This window comes from Protopterus annectens, chromosome 1.part1 (assembly GCF_019279795.1).
Source record: "Protopterus annectens isolate FY-2018-M chromosome 1.part1, PAN1.0, whole genome shotgun sequence".
Taxonomy (NCBI): domain Eukaryota; kingdom Metazoa; phylum Chordata; order Ceratodontiformes; family Protopteridae; genus Protopterus; species Protopterus annectens.
The window spans coordinates 1,492,262,357-1,492,282,287 of record NC_056726.1 but is presented as its reverse complement, the minus strand read 5'-3'; positions in this window follow the sequence as shown (position 1 = coordinate 1,492,282,287).

The following is a 19,931-nucleotide window of genomic DNA, read 5'->3' as shown; positions in this document are numbered from 1 at the left end:
TGAGGGATACACTTCTGGTCTGGAGCATAGAGTCCCCATGTTGGTGATGATCAGGTCCAGTATGTTTTCCCCTCTTGTGGGAGTGGTAACAAGTTGTTCCATAGCATTTGAGTTTATAAACTCCAGGAACTTTTGGGCTAGGGTGCTGGAGCTAGAGTAATGCTCCCTGTCTATGTTTGGGTAGTTGAAGTCGCCCAATATAATGGTGTTTGGAGAGACCTTCATATTTTCCAGTGTTCTCAGGAAGGCCGAGTGGGGTTCCTGCATTTGGGAGGGTGGTCTGTAGCAGGCTATAAACTGGAAGGCAGTTTTACGCAGTGTTAGTTGCACATGGATAGTCTCTGATGCTTCGTGCTGTGCCACCAACCTGGAGGTGTGGATATCTTTGACGAATATTGATACTCCCCCTCCTTTTGTGGTTTGGACAAGTTTTGGGCCCGAAAAGCATGGTATGAGGTATAACCTGGTAGTACTGGGTTGCTCTAGGGAGCCCTGAACCAGGTTTCTGTATATATATACATATATATATATATATAGATATATATATATATATATATATATATATATATATATAGGGATCTACTTCACACAACTGAAAAATCAAAATACTGAATTTCATTTAACTGAAACCACAATACCTAATTTTCAATATACTGAAAACTTATTTGACCGAATCTCATTATACTGAAAGCTTACAATGCTGAATTTCAAAATACTGAATTTTAAGCTATAGACATGCACACGTACAACACCAACTGACTCTTTCCAAAAGCTTAAAAACTAATTACTTTCCCTCTTAATAGTAACTGGATGATATAAACCCCCCACCCCCAACTATATATATATACATATATATATATATATATATACTTATTACAGGATCGCACTACAGTGGGGAAAAGGGCATATATCTTTTACTTAACCTACAGTATCTGTACACACTACCACTACTGCTGGGAGAGCACAGAATGTCCACCATATAACTATCAATACTTCCCATAAAAATATAAAGAGACATACTAACATTTAGAAACACCACACCACTACGTTCTATACTACTACTGGTTTTGTGACAGTCTGCACTTTAAGTTACAGTAAAGTTTTTTGAGAAAAGCAAATCACAGGTGAAGGGAAACACACATCACGTCTATGGCTTAAAATTCAGTATTTTGAAATTCAGTCATATGACGTAGACCCATATAGAGATATAAATATATAGATACAGGGATCAATGTCAGATGATAGACTTTTTGGAAACTCGAAAGAAAAATTGAAGAGACCATATGATCGAGTTTCCAAAAACTTTAACATCAAAACCCCTAAAAAATCTACATTTTTTAAGGTATTGTAACTGAGCATGCTCTCTGCACCCCACATGTGAGGGGCTTCACACGCACACCCCCTGCAAGTTATATATAACAAATCTCCAAGATTACACTACAGTGAAGAAAAGGGTAAATTTCCTGATCCTCACTGAACCACAATCTCCATTCAAAAGCTTTGAATTTTCAAAAACTCGATCATATGGTCTTGACCATGTGAAGTTCAAGTTTCTGAAAACGTGATCAATTGATAGGGATCCAGATACAGATACAACTATATGGGTCCTATTCAGAAGAGTGAATCACTAGAAAGTTGAACATTATATGGTCACATTTCTGAAATGCTGAAGCTTTTGAATGGATATCATGGTACAGTGGAAATCGGGGAATTTACCCTTTTCTCCATTGTAGTGTGGTCTTGGAGTTAGTATATATAACTTGCAGTGGGTGTGGTGGGTGCACATTGGGGGTGCAGGGGGCCTGCCCCCCCTGCAAAATGTAGAATTTTATTTTCTGCCATTTAAGGCAGTGGGTTCTGTTCTCACACCATGTGAATGGATTGCGGACACTACAGTGCAGCATAAGGGAGGTGTTGTATTCCGGAGTAAGTTATCCTTCAGATGAGATACTAAATCAAAGTCTGCTTAAGTTGGTGATAGCTCTGGTGGCAACAATTTGTCCCACAGCACCTATCAAAAAAGATTAGGGGATGTTCCCCAATGCTCTGGCCAAATTTCCCCTAGTAATATACAGTAAATAACACATCAGGTGTCCCCTAGCTATCCTAATGGGACTAACCTGGTCAGTATTGAAGAAAGGAGCCAGCAAACTATGGTAGTCCAATATTTATTGTAATAAACTTATGTCAAACATGAAATAGAAGCAAAATAACTTTCTGCACTGATGAAGGCTATGTGTTTTTTTAGCCGAAACCGTTCTGTTATTTTGCTTCTATTTCATGTTTGACATGAGTTTATTACAATAAATATTGGACTGCCATAGTTTGCTGGCTCCTTTCTTCATTACTAGATTTACTGTGTTTTGGAGCCATGCAGTTGCTGTACATGCAGGGGTGTTTTGTTTTACACTAACCTGGTCAACAAAATATGAATAAATAGCTATCCATCTATCGATAGATAGATGTATAGCAGTTCTTAGGAGAAGACATTTTTTTTTTTTTTTTGGTTTTGATGGCAGACAGCTGCAGTGTTTGAGCAATCACTGTACAGCAGAGACTAGGAATTTGCTCTATCCCTGTTGTAGTATGATCTCAGAGATGGTATATATAATTAGCAGGGGTCTGGGAGGGTGCAAAGGGGCTTAGCTTCTGCATAAAACAGTGTCTTCCTTTTTTCATTATTTTGTGATTTTACCTAAAAAGATTGATTTTTTTTGTTCACTCTTATGACCACTCAAATTTTTGTTAGATATACAGATATAAATAGATGAAGAGAGACATAGATACATAGATAAACAGAGACACACAAGCACACACAGGGCAGAGTTACAGTTGGCACCAATACTCCTGCCCACACTTTCAGTGTATGATAACCATAAACCTAAACTTTCCTCTGACACTAACCCTACAACTTAGCTTAGAAAATTCCTTTCCATAACACTATTACTACCACTGCTGAGAAAAAATTAGGTCAGAATGTTGTGGTAGGGTTCAGAGCTGGATCATGGTCAAATGGTTCCCTAAGCAACCTAATGGACCAGGACCCATCCCCTCAACCGGGTCACTCATCTTTGTCCACAGATATCTCACAAACCCAGCAATTATTGATAAATTGTTGACAGAATCCTTCTCAGGTAACTGTGACCAAAGTCACATATTTCATATTTGAATCATACAAACACACAGTATTCCAGCTTACCATACACACACACACACACACACACACACACACACACACACACACACACACACACACACACACACACACACACACACACACACACACACACACACACACACACACACACACACACACTAGTCCTGCAAACCAGATTAATGACTGCTTGAAAATGACCAGATGACAAGACCATAAGGTACTTTCATCCACAGAGGGCTTCCTACGCCTGCAGGAGTTATAGAGGCTTTGCTGACTTTGTACACCCTTTATTGTTTTGAAGAAATAACTTAAATAAACTTTATTTGTAGCTTGGGATGAACTGCATGAAACTGTACAAAACCACCTGCATCATAACATAATACCCAGCCACATGTACCACAGCTTATACAGAAGAGCATTTATGACAGCATAAGCAACTTTACCCGAATAACATATGCTAGGTCTGTATGCACAGTCTCTACCCATTAACCCAGTAACATATGCTAAGTCTGTATGCACAGTCCCTACACATTAACCTGATAACATATGCTGATTCTGTATGCACAGTCTCTACACATTAACTTGATAACATATGCTAAGTTTGTATGCTCAGTCAACACACATTAACCTGATAACTTATGCTAAGTCTGTATGCACAGACAAAACACATTAACCTGATAACATATGCTAAGTCTGTATGCTCAGTCAATACACGTTACCCTGATAACATATTCTAAGTCTGTATGCACAGTCTCTACGCATTAAACTGACAAAATATGCTACATTTGTAAGCACAGTTTCTACGTATTAACCCGATAAAATAAGCTAAGACTGTATGCACAGTCAATACACATTAATGTGATAAGCTATGCTAAGTCTGTATGCACAGTCTCTACACATTAACCAGATAACATATGCTAAGTCTGTATTTGCAGTCTCTACACATTAACCCAATAGCATAAGCTAAGTCTGTATGCACAGTGTCTGCACATTAACCTGATAACATATGCTAAGTCTGTATGCCCAGTCAATACCCATTAACCCAAAACATATGCTAAGTCAGTATGCATAGTCTCTACACATTAACCCAATAACATATGCTAAGTCTGAATACACCGTCTCTGCACATTAACCAGATAACATATGCTAAGTCTGTATGCACAGTCTCTGCACATTAACCTGATAACATATGCTAACTCTGTATACACATTAACCTGATAACATATATTAACTCCGTATGCACAGTCAATACACATTAAACTAATAACATATGCTGTCTGTATGCACACTCTCTACACATTAACCTGGTAACATATGCTAAGTCTGTATGCACAGTCAATGCACATTAAACAGATAACATATTCTAAGTCAGAATGCACAGTCAATACACATTAACCCGATAAGATATGTTAAATCTGTGTGCACAGTCTCTACACAATAACCCAATAACATGTGCTGTCTGTATACACAGTTTCTATGAATTAACAAGATAAAATGAGCTGTCTGTATGCACAGTCAATACTCATAAACCTGATACATATGCTGTCTGTATGCACAGTTTCTACACATTAACCTGATAACATATGCTACGTCTGTATGCACAGTCTCTATACATTAACCATACTACATATGCTTAGTCTGTATGCACAGTCAATACACAGTAACCTGATAACATATGCTAAGTCTGCATGCACACTATCTACACATTAACCTGATAACGTACGCTAAGGCTGTATGCACAGTCTCTACACATTATCCTGATAACATGTGCTAGGTCTGTATGCACAGTCAACACAAATTAACTTGATAACATATGCTAAGTCTGTATGCACAGTCTCGACACATTAACATCATAACATATGCTAAACTTGTATGCACAGTCTCTACGCATTAATCAGTAACATATGCTAAGTCTGTATGCACAGTCAATACACATTAACCTGATAACATATGCTATGTCTGTATGCACAGTCTCGACACATTAACCTGATAACATATACTAAGTCTGTATGCACAGTCTCTACCCATTAACCCAATAACATATGCTAAGTCTGTATTCACAGTCATAGGTTCATAGCTTCCTAGGTTGTTACTAGGCTATTGTCCCTAGGGCCTATACAAACCTAGCCATAACAATTCCCTGGATATTTCTTCCCACAATATTTACTTCCCTGGACCCCTGTCTAGCAGGGCGACTGACGTTATCCCCGGGGTTAATTTTCTATCTCCCATCCAATTGTCAAGGTTCCTTTTGAAGAGGGCCAAGGAGGCGCTCTGCTTGACATGTACGGGCAGTCTATTCCAGAGTATGAGGAGTCTCTCGGTCAGTAACCTATCCCTAAAGCATGTTTTGTTCATTATGATGATAAGGTCTAGATTTCTGTAGCATGTGGCTCTGAGGGATTGGGATTTTTTTAATTGGACCATGTCCAATAGCTCAGGGTTTGATATGACCTTGTATGTTAAGCAAAGATCACCTTTGAATAGACGATATGCCACAGAATATAGCTGGAGTTTTTTTATATGGTCTGCACAGGGCTTCTGCTTTAGATCTGTGATTCTTTTAGTGAGGTATTTCTGCGGCCTTTCCAGCTGTTGCAGATGTCTTGTGAGGTACATAGCAAAAGGTGCATTGTACTCTATAATGGATCTAATGAGGGATGAGTACAGTGGAACAATGACCTCCTTTCTTCTGGATGAAAAGCCCATAGTGATGAGGTTTGCCACATAAAAGGATTTCCTGACTGTTGTGAAGATGTGGTTATTGAAGGTGAGACCACTGTCCACCTGCATCCCTATGTCTCTCATCAGACTTTCAGTGTTTAGTGTACTACCACCTATGTGGTAATTCATGGGTACATGTTTTTTCCCAAAGGGGATAACTATACATTTCTTGGCATTAAGCTTGCACCCACAAAAACATACTTGGAGGCTCTAAATAAAAATCTGCCTAAGCAGCAGAGACCTCCAAAGCAGACACCCAAGCAACCGCTACCCCAAAACAAAACACGTGCAACATATGGCTCACAAAGCCATTGTGCCGAACAGTCACAGCCCTTAAGGCTAAACAACACACCTGATACACTTGTAATAGATGACTCTATCATCAGGCACACTGATGTCCCGCTCACCAGGCTGAACAAGGAGAAGGTCACGGTGAGCTGCCTGTCGGGCGCTAGGATCCGCCACATAACACAGGCACTCAGGTCACTCCAAGGCAAGTACAAATATGACTCAGTCATTGTCCATGCTGATGTGAATGACCTGAGACATATCTCCCTGGACTACATGAAAAGAGACATAGAGGAGCCCTCTGAGCATGTAGCCCAGGCCGGTATGACCCTGACCTTGAGTAGCATGTTACCCTCACCAAGAATGATGCCACAGTATGAAGACAAGATTATCAATTTCAACAATTGGCTTAAGTATTGGTGTCATTCAAAGGGGATCCAATGCCTGTCAGCCTGGGATGACATGCTCGACAAGCCAAGATGCTTCACTAGGGACGGCTTGCACCTGTCACCCCTGGGCTTTCGGATATTGGCAAAGGCTCTTGCTACCCCCATAGTGCCTTTTTTAGGCAAGGCTCAAAAGACAAACCCACCTCCATAGGTATCACAAGGGATAAGAAACTAAGAGTAATGCTACTCAACGCCAGAAGTCTAAACCTCAAGATGCATGCACTCAAAACTCTCCTTAGCATGGAGAACATCGATATCTGTGCAGTAACAGAAACCTGGTTCAAGGCTGTCGAGAGCACCCCAGCACTACCAGGTTATACCTCATACCATGCTTTTTGGCCCCAAAACTTGGACCGAACCACAAAAGGAGGGGGAGTATCAATATTCGTCAAAGATACTCACACCTCCAGGTTGGTGGCACAGCACGAAGCATCAGAGACTATCCATGTGCAACAAACAGTGGGTAAAACTGCCTTCCAGTTTATAGCCTGCTACAGACCACCCTCCCAAACGCAGGAACCCCACTCGGCCTTCCTGAGAACACTGGAAAATATGAAGATCTCTCCAAACACCATTATATTGGGTGACTTCAACCACCCAACCATAGACTGGGAGCATTACTCTAGCTCCAACACAATAGCCCAAAGGTTCCTAGAATTTATAAACTCAAATGGGACTCTGGCTAACAAAGTTTGCAGATGACTGCAAACTGGGAGCCATTATTGGATCCCCAAATGATGTGGATACTCTACAAAAGGGCCTTACAGAAACAGATGCTTGGTGCCAGAGCCATTGGCTCAAGCTCAATGCCAAGAAATGTATTGTTATCCCCTTTGGGAAAAAACATGTATCCATGAATTACCATATAGGTGGCAGTACACTAAACACAGAAAGTGTGATAAGAGACTTAGGGACACAGGTGGACAGTGGTCTCACCTTCGATATCCACATCGCCACAACAGTCAGGAAATCCTTCTATGTGGCACACCTCATCACGAAGGGCTTTTCATCCAGAAAAAAGGAGGTCATTGTCCCACTGTACTCATCCCTCATTAGACCCATTATAGAATACAACACCCCATTTGGTATGTACCTCTCAAGACATCTGCAAAAACTGGAAAGGCCTCAGAAATACCTCACTAAAAGAATCACAGGCCTAAAGCAGATGCCTTACGCTGACCGCCTTAAAAAACTCCAGCTATACTCTGTTGCATATCGTCTACTCAGAGGCGATCTCTGCTTAACATACAAGGCCATGTCAAACCCAGAGCTGTTGGACATGCTACACTTAAAGAAATCCCAATCCCTCAGAGCTACACACTCCAGGGATCTAAACCTTGTCATCACAATAAACAAAACATGCTGGAGGGATAGGTTCCTGACCCAGAGACTCCCTAGACTCTGGAATAGATTGCCCATACATGTCAAGCAGAGTGCCTCTTTGGACCTCTTCAAGAGGAATCTTGACGATTTGATGGGAGAAAGGAAATTCACCCCAGGGATCATGTCAGTCGCCCTGCTAGACAGGGGTCCAGGAAAGTAAATAATGTGGGAAGAAATAGCCAGGGAATTATGTCTAGGCTTGTATAGGCCCTAGGGCTGATAGCCTAGTACCAACCTATGAACCTATGAACCTATGAACCTAAATGCTATGGAACAACTTGTTACCAATCCCGCAAGAGGGGAAAACATACTGGACCTGATCATCATCAACATGGGGACTCTATGCTCCAGACCAGAAGTGTATCGCTCACTGGTAAGATCAGACCATTAACTAATCTCACTGGATATTCACATCCCGACCCCACCCCATGCCCAGAAAACCACAGTGAAAAACTTCTCTAAAGCAAATTTCACACTCCTCAAAACCAAGGTGGAATCCTTCAAAGCCCCTGGGCCTGTGGATAATACAGCCCAGACCACAAAATCCTTTATAAACGCATTCTATGAACACCTTCTGGAATGCATGGATCATGCAATCCCAAATAAAACCAAGACCCATCCTCCAAAGGCAGACGTCCTGTCTGGTGGACCCCAGCCATAAACAAACTATACAATAGAAGGAGGAAGCTACTACATTATAAAGCAAAATCCCAAAAAGGGAAGTCATCTCTGATCAGTATTAGCAAAAAGCTATGGGCACTCATAAAATCGTCTAAGGCCAGCTTCGAGAGAAAAATTGCACAGGACACTAAGGATAATCGCAAGGCTTTCTTTAGTTATGTTAGGAACCTGGGTGGGAATTCCCAGATATGCTCAGAATTAGTCCAAAATAACAAAAAATACATAGAACCCACAGACATTGCCAACATCATAGCTGACAGGTTCAGAGCAAACTTCTCCTCCCCCTCCCCACCAAAAGGGCTAATATCTATCCCAGCAGAGTGCTGCCCCCCTGACATCTCAGATACTCAGGTAAGAGCTGCCCTCTCCAAAGCAAGAAACACAGCATCAATGGGACCAGATGGTGTCCCGGGCTGCGTCCTACAGGAACTCCAAGAAGAGCTAAACCCAAACCTAAAACTACTGTTCAATCTCAGCCTTACTACAGGATATGTACCCAAAGAGTGGCATACAGCAACAGTGGTCCCTCTCCACAAAGGCATTGCCTCAACGGATCCTGGAAACTATCGCCCCATAAGTCTCACTACCTTGGTCTGCAAAGCTATGGAAAGGATCATCATGGACCTTATAAATAAAGATATTGGGGACCTACAGACACTGGATCCTACCCAGATCGGCTTTGTTAAGGGCAGATCCTGCCTCTTAAACCTGGTCAATTTCTTTGACACAGTCACCAAGGCCATTGACAAGGGGAAGGTGGTCCACACAGCCTACCTGGACCTCGCAAAAGCCTTCGATACAATACCCCACTCGGGCATTATAGATAAGCTCACCAGCTTAAATATAAACCCCTATGTCACTAGATGGGTTGCAAACTGGCTCAAGGACAGAACCCACATGGTTAGAATAGCTAGAGGCATGTCAGACTCCAAACCAGTTACAAATGGCATCCCACAAGGCTCAGTCATGGGACCTCTCTTGTTCGGTATATATTTCTCAGAGGTACAGGCCAACATGGAAGGACTGTGGCTGACCAAGTTCGCAGATGACTGCAAACTGGGCACCATAATAGACTCTCCAGCTGACCAAGCATCCTCCAAAAAGGCCTCATAGAAACAGACAACTGGTGCCAGAGCCAGGGCCTCAAGCTAAACACCAAAAATTGTATAGTCATCCCCTTTGGCAAAAACAAAGTGCCCACAAATTACCACATAGGTGGTAATCCATTAAGTACAGAAGAAGTAATTAGGGACCTGGGGACCCAAGTTGATAGCAATCTCTCATTTGACAACCATGTGGCCAAAGTGGTTAGAAAAAAATTTTATATAGCCCACCTAATCATGAAAGGATTCACATCTAGATCAGGGGAGGTCATCGTGCCTTTTTACTCATCCCTCATCAGGCCCATAATTGAGTACAATGCCCCTTTTGGGATGTACCTTACCAGACACCTGCAGCAACTGGAAATACCCCAAAAGTACCGCACCAAGAGGATCAAGGGGCTCAAACAGATGCTGTATGCTGCCCGGTTAAAGAAACTCCAGCTCTACTCAGTGGCATACCGCCTGCTCAGAGGCGATCTGTGCCTGACGTATAAAGCCATGTCCAACCTGGAATTAATGGGCATGCTGCACTTCAGAAAATCCAAATCCCATTGAGCTACACGCTCGAGGGACTTGAACCTCAGCACTGAAATAAATAGGACATGCTGGAGGGACAGATTCATAACCCAGAGGCTCCCTTCACTCTGGAATAAAATCCCAGTCCAGGTTAGGCAGAGTCCCTCATTGACTCTCTTCAAGAGGAATCTTGATGAGTGGATGCGAGATCGTAGGTTTACCCCGGGTATCACTTCAGTGTCACTGTTAGACAGAGGCAAAGTATACTAACCTCGAAAAAGGGCATAGCAAAATTCATTTAAAATGGGTGGTGAAAGCCATACACACTCTGGCTAGGCTTATAAATGCCCTAGGGCAGATAGCCTAGTATGAACCTATGAACCTTTGAACCTATGGCTCTTGCACCAAGCATCTGTTTCTGTAAGGCCCTTTTGTAGAATATCCACATCATTTGGGGATTCAATAGTGGCTTCCAGTTTGCATTCATCTGCAAACTTTGTTAGCCAGAGTCCCTTAATGTTGGCCTGTACTTCAGAGAAGTAGACACAAACAAGAGCGATCCCAGGACTGAACCATGAGGTACTCCACTTGTCACTTGTCTGGAGCTGGATTTGGAGTCGGCTATTTTTACAGTCTTGGTTCTGTCAGTAAGCCAGATGGCAACCCATTGAGTGACATAGGGATCTATGCCCAGCTTAGTAAGTTTATCTATGATTCCAGAGTGGTGGATGGTGTTGAAGGCCTTGGTGAGGTCCAGATAGGCTGTTTGGACCTCCTTACCCTCATCCCCAGCTCTGGAGACTGATTCAAAGAAGTCAATCAGTTTCAGGAGTCAAGATTGGCCCTTCACAAACCCAAATTAGGTAGGGTCCAGTGTTTGAAGGTTGTCAAAATCTTTGTTTATAAGTTCCATGATAATGCATTCCATGCCCTTGCAGATGAGGCTCGTCAGACAGATGGGAAGATAGTTCCCGGGATCCAAGATGAATTCCCCCTTGTGGAGTGGGATAACTGTAGCTGTGCACCACTCAGTGGCACAAAGCCTGAGCAGGTGAGACTATGATTAAACATGACACTTAGGTGATGTGCCAGTTCATTTTAAAGTTCATGTTGTACACAGCCCAGGATGTCATCTGCTCTCATGGATGCGGTATTCTTAGCTTTGGAGAGTGCAGTTTCTACCAGTGTGGCCATGATTACCAGAATTTGGCAATCTTTTGGTATAGAGATGGGCCCTTTAGAGGGTGAGAGGGAGGTGAACGTGGCACTAAATGATCTGCCAGGAGATTTGCAATATCCTTGGAATCAGTATATTATACATTAACCTATTAACATATGCTAAATCTGTATGCATAACCTCTGTGCATTAACCTCATAGCATATGTTGTTTGTATGCACAGTCTATACACATTAAGCAGTTAACATATGCTAAGTCTGCATGCACAGTCTACACATTAACTTAATAATATATTCGAAGTCTGAATGCACAATCAAAAAACATTAACCCGATAACATATGCTAAATCAGTGTGCACAGTTAATACACATTAACCTAACATATACTAAGTCTGAAAGCACAGTCAATACACATTAACCTGATAACATATGCTAAGTCTGTATGCAGAGTCAGTACACATTAACCTGTTAACATATGCTGTCTGCATGCATAGTCTCTGCACATTAACCTGATAACATATGCTATGTTTGTATGCACAGTCAATACACATTAAACTGATAACATATGCTGTCTGTATCCACATTCTCTGCAAATTAACCAGATAACATATGCTAAGTATGTATGCACAGTCCGTACACATTAATCTGATAACATATGCTAAGTCTGTATGCACAGTCTGTACACATTAACCTGATAACATATGCTAAGTCTGCATGCACAGTTTCTGGACATTAACCAGATAACATATGCTAAGTCTGTAGGCACAGTCTCAACACATTAACCTGATAACATATACTAAGTCTATATGCACAGTCTCTACCCATTAACCTGATAACATATGTCAAGTCTATATCCACAGTCTCTACACATTAACCTGATAACATATGCTACGCCTGTATGCACAGTTAATACACATTAAACTGATAACATATGGTAAGTCTGTATGCGTAGTTTTTGCACAATAACCCGATAACATTTGCAAAATTTGTATGCACAGTCTCTACACATGAACCTGATAACATATGCTAAGTCTTTATTCACAATCTCTACACATTAACCAAATAACGTATGATAAGTCTGTATGCACAGTCTCTACACATTAACCCAATAACATATGCTAAGTCTGTATGCACAGTCAATACACACTAACCGGATAAAATATGCTACTTCTGCATGCATAACCTCTACACATTAACCTGATGACATATGCTAAGTCTGTATGCACAGTCTCGACACATTAACCTGATAACTTATACTAAGTCTATTTGCACAGTCTCTACACATTAACCTGATAATATTTTCTAAGCCTGTATGCACAGTCTGTACACATTAACCAGATAGTATATGCTAAGTCTGTATGCACAGTTAATACACATGAAACTGATAACATATGGTAAGTCTGTATGCACAGTTTTTGCACAATAACCTGATAACATTTGCTAAATCTGTATGGACAGTCTCCATACATTAACCTGATAACATCTGCTAAGTCTGTATGCACAGTTTCTACACTTAAACCAGAGAAATTATGCTAAGCTTGTATGCACAATCTCTACGCATTAACCCGATAACATAAGCTAAGTCTGTATGCACAGTCTCGACACATTAACGTGATAAGCTATGCTAAGTCTGTATGTACAGTCTCTGCACATTAACACAATAACATATACTTATTCTGTATGCACAGCCTCTACGCATTAACTGCATAACAGAAGTTAAGTCTGTATGCACAGTAAATACATATTAAACTGATAACATATGGTAAGTCTGTATGCACAGTCTCTACACATGAACCTGATAACATATGCTAAGTCTTTATTCACAATCTCTACAAATTAACCTAATAACATATGATAAGTCTGTATGCACAGTCTCTACACATTAACTCAATGACATATGCTAAGTCTGTATGCACAGTCAATACAAATTAACCGGATAACATATACTACTTCTGCATGCATAGCCTCTACACATTAACCTGATGACATATGCTAATTCTGTATGCATAGCCTCTACACATTAATCTGATAAAAATGCTAAGTCTGAATACAGAGTCTCTACACATTAACCTGATAAAATATGCTAAGTCTGTATGCACAGTCTCTGCACATTAACATAAAATATGTTGTCTGTATGCAGAGTCAATACACATTAACCCAATAATATATGCTAAGACTGAATGCACAATCTCTACCCATTAACCTGATAACATATGCTAAGTCTGTATGCACAGTCAATGCACATTAACCCGATAACATGTGCCAAGTCTGTATGCATAGCCTCTATGCATTAACCTCATAACACATGCTAAGTCCGTATGCACAGTCTCTAAGCATTAAGCTCATTACATATGCTATGTCTGTACACACAGTCAATACAGATTAACCTGATAACACATACTAAGTCTGTATGCACAGTCCCTACAAATTAACATAAAATATGCTAAGTCTGAAAGCACAGTATCTACACATTAACCAAATACCATATGATAAGTCTGTATGCACAGTCTGTAGACATTAACCGGATAACACATGCTAAGTCTATATGCACAGTCTCTGCATATTAACCAGATAACATATGCTAATTCTATTTGAACATTCTCTACACATTAACCTATTAACATATGCTAAGTCTGTATGCACAGTCTCTGCACATTAACCAGATAACATATGCTAAATCTGTATGCACAGTCTCTACACACTAACCAGATAACATATGCTACGTCTGTATGAACAGTCTCTTCCCATTAACCCAATACTATATACTAAGTCTGTATTTACAGTCTCTACACATTAACTTGATAACATATGCTGTCTGTATGCACAATCTCTGCACATTAACCTAACATATGCTATGTCTGTATGCACAGTGAATACATATTACCTAATAAGATGTGCTACGTCTGTATGCACAGTCAATTCACATTAACCCAATAACATATGCTAAATCTGTATGCATAGGGCCTACCCATTAACCTGATAACAAATGCTAAGGCTGTATGCACAGTAAATATACATTAACCTGATAATATATGCTAAGTCTGAATGCACCGTCTCTACACCTTAACCTGATAACAAATGCTATGTCTGTATGCACAGTGTCTATACATTAACCAGACTACATATGCTTAGTCTGTATGCGCAGTCAATACACAGTAACCTGATAACATATGTCAAGTCTATATCAACAGTCCTACACATTAACCTGATAACATATACTAAGACTATATGCACAGTCTCTACCCATTAACCTGATAACGTATGTCAAGTCTATATCCACAGTCCTACACCTTAACCTGATAACAGAAGTTAAGTCTGTATGCACTGTCAATACAAATTAACCTGATAACATATGTTAAGTCTGTATGCACAGTCAATATACATTAACCTGATAACATATGCTATGTCTGTATGCACAGTCTCGACACATTAACCTGATAAAATATGCTAAGTCTGTATGCACAGTCTCTACCCATTAACCCAATAACATATGCTAAGTCTGTATTCACAGTCATAGGTTCATAGCTTCATAGGTTGTTACTAGGCTATTGCCCCTAGGGCTAATACAAACCTAGCCTTAACAATTCCCTGGATATTTCTTTCCACAATATTTACTTCCCTGGACCCCTGTCTAGCAGGGTGACTGATGTTATCCCCGGGGTTAATTTTCTATCTCCCATCCAATTGTCAAGGTTCCTTTTGAAGAGGGCCAAGGAGGCGCTCTGCTTGACATCTACGGGCAGTCTATTCCAGAGTATGAGGAGTCTCTGGGTCAGTAACCTATCCTTAAAGCATGTTTTGTTCATTATGATGATAAGGTCTAGATTTCTGTAGCATGTGGCTCTGAGGGATTGGGATTTTTTTAATTGGACCATGTCCAGTAGCTCAGGGTTTGACATGACCTTGTATGTTAAGCAAAGATCACCTTTGAATAGACGATATGCCACAGAGTATAGCTGGAGTTTTTGTTATATGGTCTGCATAGGGCATCTGCTTTAGATCTGTGATTCTTTTAGTGAGGTATTTCTGCGGCCTTTCCAGCTGTTGCAGATGTCTTGTGAGGTACATAGCAAAAGGGGCATTGTACTCTGTAATGGTTCTAATGAGGGATAAGTACAGTGGGACAATGACCTCCTTTTTTCTGGATGAAAAGCCCATAGTGATGAGGTTTGCCACATAAAAGGATTTCCTGACTGTTGTGAAGATGTGGTTATTGAAGGTGAGACCACTGTCCACCTGCATCCCTATGTCTCTCATCAGATGTTCAGTGTTTAGTGTACTACCACCTGCGTGGTAATTCATGGATACATGTTTTTTCCCAAAGGGGATAACTATACATTGCTTGGCATTAAGCTTGCACCGATGGCTCTGGCACCAAGCATCTGTTTCTGTAAGGCCCTTTTGTAGAATACCCACATCATTTGGGGATTCAGTAGTGGCTTCCAGTTTGCAGTCATTAGCAAACTTTGTCAGCCAGAGTCCCTTAGTGTTGGCCTGTACTTCAGAGACGTAGACGCAAACAAGAGTGATCCCTGGACTGAACCATGAGGTACTCCACTTGTCACTTGTCTGGAGCTGGATTTGGAGTCGGCTACTTTTACAGTCTTGGTTCTTTCAGTAAGCCAGATGGCAACCCATTGAGTGACATAGGGATTTATGCCCAGCTTAGTAAGTTTATCTATGATTCCAGAGCGGTGGATAGTGTTGAAGGCCTTGGCGAGGTCCAGACAGGCTGTTTGGACCACCTTACCCTCATCCCCAGCTTTGGAGATTGATTCAAAGAAGTCAATCAGGTTCAGGAGTCAAGACTGGCCCTTCACAAACCCAAATTAGGTAGGGTCCAGTGTTTGAAGGTTGTCAAAATCTTTGTTTATAAATTCCATGATAATGCATTCCATGCCCTTGCAGATGAGGCTCATCAGATAAATGGGAAGATAGTTCCCGGGATCCAAGATGGATTCCCCCTTGTGGTGTGGGATAACTGTAGCTGTGCACCACCCAGTGGGCACAAAGCCTGAGGAGGTGAGACTATGATTAAACATGACACTTAGGTGAGGTGCCAGTTCATTTTAAAGTTCATGTTGTACACAGCCCAGGATGTCATCTGCTCTCATGGATGCGGTATTCTTAGCTATGTAGAGTGCAGTTTCTACCAGTGTGGCCATGATTACCAGAATTTGGCAATCTTTTGGTATAGAGATGGGCCCTTTAGAGGGTGAGAGGGAGGTGAACTTGGCACTAAATGATCTGCCAGGAGATTTGCAATATCCTTGGGATCAGTATATTATACATTAACCTATTAACATATGCTAAATCTGTATGCATAACCTCTGTGCATTAACCTCATAACATATGTTGTTTGTATGCACAGTCTATACACATTAAGCAGTTAACATATGCTAGGTCTGCATGCACAGTCTACACATTAACTTAATAATATATTCTAAGTCTGAATGCACAATCAAAAAACATTAACCATTAACCTAACATATGCTAGGTCTGAATGCACAGTCAATACACATTAACCTGATAACATATGCTAAGTCTGTATGCATAGTCTGTACACATTAACCTGATAACATATGCTAAGTCTGTATGCAGAGTCAGTACACATTAACCTGTTAACATATGCTGTCTGCATGCATAGTCTCTGCACATTAACCTGATAACATATGCTATGTTTGTATGCACAGTCAATACACATTAAACTGATAACATATGCTGTCTGTATCCACATTCTCTGCAAATTAACCAGATAACATATGCTAAGTATGTATGCACAGTCTGTACACATTAACCTGATAACATATGCTAAGTCTGTATGCACAGTCAATGCACATTAACCCGATAACATGTGCTAAGTCTGTATGCATAGCCTCTATGCATTAACCTCATAACATGCTAAGTCTGTATGCACAGTCTCTAAGCATTAACCTCAGTACATATGCTATGTCTGTACGCACAGTCAATACAGATTAACCTGATAACACATGCTAAGTCTGTATGCACAGTCACTGCACATTAACCTGATAACATATGCTAAGTCTGTATGCACAGTCCCTACAAATTAACATGATAAGATATGCTAAGTCTGAATGCACAGTATCTACACATTAACCCATTAACATATGCTAAGCCTGTATGAGAGAATCATTACACATTAACCTAATAACATATGTTAAGTCTGTATGCACAGTCTCTGCACATTAACCAGATAACATATGCTAAGTCCGTATGCACAGTCTCTACACATTAACCAAATAACATATGCTATGTCTGTATGCACAGTCAATACATATTACCTAATAAGATGTGCTAAGTCTGTATGCACAGTCAATTCACATTAACCCGATAACATACGCTAAATCTGTATGCATAGTGCCTACCCATTAACCTGATAACACATGCTAAGGCTGTATGCACAGTAAATATACATTAACCTGATAATATATTCTAAGTCTGAATGCACAGTCTCTACACCTTAACCTGATAACATATGATACGTCTGTATGCACATTCTCTATACATTAACCAGACTACATATGCTTAGTTTGTATGCACAGTCAATACACAGTAACCTGATAACATATGTCAAGTCTATATCCACAGTCCTACACATTAACCTGATAACATATACTAAGTCTACATGCACAGTCTCTACCCATTAACTTGATAACGTATGTCAAGTCTATATCCACAGTCCTACACCTTAACCTGATAACATATGCTAAGTCTGTATGCACAGTCTGTACACATTAACCTGATAACATATGCTAAGTCTGCTTGTACAGTCTCTACACATTAACCTGATAACAGTTGCTAAAAATGTAAGCACAGTCTGCACATATTAACCAGACAGCATATGCTACATATGTATTCACAGTCAATACACATTAACCTGATAACATATGCTAAGTCTGTATGCACAGTTTTTGCACAATAACCTGATAACATATGCTAAAACTGTATGTACAGTCTCCATACATTAACCTGATAACATCTGCTAAGTCTGTATGCACAGTTTCCACACTTAAACCTGATAACATATGCTAAGCCTGTATGCACAATCTCTACGAGTTAACACAATAACATAAGCTAAGTCTGTATGCAAAGACAATACACATTAACCTGATAACACATGGTAAGTCGGCATGCACAGTCTCTACACATAAACCTGATAACATATGCTAAGTTTTTATGTACAGTCTCTACACATTAACCTAGTTACATATAATAGGTCTGTATGCACAGTCTCTACACATTTACCCAATAACATATACTAAGTCTGTATGCACAGTCAATACACATTAACCTGATAACATATGCTAAGTCTGTATGCATAGTCTGTACACATTAACCTGATAACATATGCTAAGTCAGTATGCATAGTCTGTACAAATTAACCTGATAACTTATGCTGCATTAACATCATAACATATGCCAAGTTTGTATGCTCAGTCACTACACATTAACCAGATACCATATGGTAAGTCTGTATCCAGTCTCTAAACATTAACTTGATAACATATGCTAAGTTTGTATGCAAAGCCTCTATTAATTAACCTCATAATATATGCTAAATTTGTATGCACAGTCTCTACACATTAACCAAATAACATATGCTAAATCTGCATACAAAGTCTCTACACGTGAAAATGATAGCATATGCTAAGTCTGTATGCACAGTCAATACACATTAACCTGATAACATATGCTGTCTGTATGCATAGTCTCTGCACATTAACCTGATAACATATGTTACATTTGTATGCACAGTCAATGCACATTAAACTGATAACATATGCTAAGTCTGTATCCACAGTGTCTGCACATTAACCAGATAACTTATGCTAAGTATGTATGCACAGTCAAAACACATTAACCTGATAACATATGCTAAGTCGGTATACACAGTCTCTACCCATTAACCTGATAACATATGTCAAATCTATATCCACAGTCTCTACACCTTAACCTGATAACATATGCTAAGTCTGTATGCACAGTCTGCACACATTAACCTGATAACATATGCTAATTCTGTATGCACACTCTCTACACATTAACCTAATAAGATATGCTAAGTCTGTATTCACAGTCTCTACACCTTAACATAATAACATATGTTAAGTCTGTATGCACAGTCAATACACATTAACTTGATAACATACGCTAAGTCTGTATGCACAGTCTCTACACATTAACCTGATAACATATGCTAAGTCTTTATGCACAGTTTCTGGACATTAACCAGATAACATATGCTAAGTCTGTATGCACAGACCCGACACATTAACCTGATAACTTATACTAAGTCTATATGCACAGTCTCTACACATTAACCTGATAATATTTGCTAAGCCTGTATGCACAGTCTGTACACATTAACCAGATAGTATATGCTAAGTCTGTATGCACAGTTAATACACATTAAACTGATAACATATGGTAAGTC